Here is a 2,907-nt window from a genome sequence, read left to right as displayed (position 1 = left end):
GCACAGCTTTCATTTTAGGGTGCAAATATCTCTGTGTTTTCCCTTTGGTACCCCGTGGATGGCCTGCCTTCTGGACCGCCCCGGGCTACTTTTTATTTTTGTGTTTCCCTTTTTGATGCTGAGGATTGAGACTCGCTCTATTATTAGAGCTAAGCCTCCTCCGGTAGTTTTTGTTTGTTTTGGCACCAATCCTGGGTCTTGAACTCAGGGCCTGGGCTCTGTCCTTTAGCTTTTTTTTTTTATTTTATTTTTCTCAAGGCTGGCACTCTGTCACTTAAGCCACAGCTCCACCACATCCGGCTTTTTGGTGGTTAACTGGAGACGCCTTCCTGTCCCACAGGCATTTCTGCCCCAGCTGGCTTTGAACCAGGGATCCTCCAATCTCAGCCTCCTGAATAGTTAAGATTTCAGAAGTGAACCACCAGTGCTTGGCCCTTTTTCAAAAATTATTTATTTATAAGGTCTTGCTAATTTTGCCTGGATAGCCTGGAACTCATGGTCTTCCCAATCCATCTCCCGAGTAGCTGGGATTACAGGCATATGTCACCATACTTGGATACAACTATTTGGTCTTCCCATGCAGGAGAGATAGCATCCCTGTTGTTAGGGTCTGTTGGGTGCAGTCTGTCTGGATATGTCCAATCTGGGTGTTGAAAAGCAAACTTAATTTATTCACTGGGCAGAAGACACATCCCTGTTAGAACAGGAAAGGTAATAAAGAGTTGTGTCATTGGGTCTGTTCTTCCATCTTACCTGTTACCTTCTTATGCAAATGCTGTTGGACATTTGGGCCAAAGTGGTAATTCCTTGGACCACACGCCATCAACTTCACAGTGCAAAGCCAGTTCCTCTGCGGGCTGGCGCTGGACTAAAGCTCCGACCTTGGATGGTAAAAGAAACTACAATAATAATAATTAACAATAATCATAATAATTAACAAAGCTCCCATGTGAGTAATCACGATGCACATTCTTTGGTCCTCACAGACACCCTGACAAGTGGTAGATAGTTGCCACTTTGCAGGTGGAGAAACTGAGGCTCTGGGAAGGCCTGTGACACACACACACACACACACACACACACACACACACACCACAAATCTCATTGGCTCTGGGAACCTGTGCTTGTTCTAATACCCCCATACTTTTCTGGGGACCACCCTGATGATATCTAAGTGATGATGGTGCTAATTTTATTAAATTAATTAATTAATTAATTAATCAGATTTTGCTGGGCCTGGGGCTTGAACCCTGGGCCTGGGAGCTGTCCCTGAGCTCCTTTGTGCTCAAGGCCAGCGCTCTCCCACTTGGGCCACAGCGTCACTTCCAGCCTTTTTTTTTTTTTTCTGTGATGCATTGGTGATAAGACCCTCATGGACTTTTCTGCCTGGGCTGGCTTCGAACCACAGTCCTCCGATATCAGCCTCCTGAGTAGCTAGGGTGACAGGCGTGAGCCATCGGCGCCTGGCTTCTGTTTTATTTTTGCATAGACCTTTTGGTTTCCCAGACTGCTAGGTGGGTAGAGGTTCTAACTCCAAGTGAGAAGAGCCAGGGCAGAGAGCAGAGGGTGCACTTGGCTGGCTTGGTGTGAACAGCTCTGAGCCCCACACCACAGAGCTGCCTTCAGGCCCCGCCCCTTCCCCTTCTCTCCTGCCTGCCTTGAATCCAATCTGTCTGCTCCTTCCGTTAACCCTGCCTCTAGCAGCCACCCACCAGAGGCAGGAGCCCCTCATCTGCTCCCACCTCCCCATCGCCCTGCTCCAAACCGGTGCAAGCTCACCTGTCTAGCCCAGCGGCCTCCTCCCCGGCCTCCCCACCTCCCCGTTCCTGCCTGCCTCTAAGGTTATTCGGCAGGACCATAAATTAGATCGTGCCTTTAGCCCTTGGACAACTCCCCGTGGCACCTGGAATTGAATCCACACTCCTCAGCCCGCTCTGCGAAGCCTACACTTCTCCATAGCTCTCCAGCCCGGCCCCACGGTGCCCCGCCCACCCCAGGTCCCTCACCCTTCTTTCCTGGGATCCTTACAAAGCTGATTTCTTTTTGTAATGTAGTTTTTCATCCGAGTGTCAATTCTATAAAGAAGTCTTTCTTGATCATTATGTCTAAAACTACAACATTCTCAGTTATCTAGTCTCTCTCTCTCTGTCTCCCTCCCTCTCTCCTTTGTAGCCTTAATCAATATCTAGAATTATCCTATTTCTGTGTTCAGGTGCATATTATCCATTTTCCGTCATAGAAGACCAGTTCCAGGAGGACAGAGAGACTTGTGTTTACCTTGTTCATGGCTGAATTCCCAGCTCCCAGCTCAGTACTGGAAGATAGCTGTTCAATACATATTTGTTAATTGAGTGAATAATAGATGAATGGCTGGTGAGGTGTGAGACAGAACGGAGAGAGTGGCTGCGTAGAATGGAGAGCGGGGACCCAATGCTATGTCCTCATATTCTGGGGGTCTCTGGATAAAACAGCTGGCTGGGGGCAAGGTTTCCCTGATTGGAAAAGGAATGGCAGGAAAGCTTTGCCTACAGACAGATCCCAAGGGGGCGGGAAAGCTACAGATTAGATATGGGGTCCACCGGGGTGGAAGAATGGGTCTGTAGCTTGGGGAGAGGTATTTGTTACCATTGGGTCTGAATTCTTCATTAGGTTGCAAATAGAAGGGCGATCGTGGAAATCCCAGCAATGTAGGAGGACAGGTGGATTAAATGCTTTTGTTTTTTTGTTTTGGAGAAAGTTCAGTGGGTGCTATTTGGGGCAGATACAATATGGTTTATGTTACCAGCTCAGCTTGGATGGAGCCTCCCCCCGCCCCTCCCCGCTGCTCAGGCTGGAATCTGGGGTCTTGGTTTCCCCGTGGGCCTCAGTTTCTCCATCAGTGGAGTACGGATCCAGGCGTGCGCGCGC

This window comes from Dipodomys ordii, unplaced genomic scaffold, assembly GCF_000151885.1.
Source record: "Dipodomys ordii isolate 6190 unplaced genomic scaffold, Dord_2.0 Scaffold23, whole genome shotgun sequence".
NCBI lineage: Eukaryota > Metazoa > Chordata > Mammalia > Rodentia > Heteromyidae > Dipodomys > Dipodomys ordii.
This window is presented reverse-complemented; position numbering follows the sequence as displayed.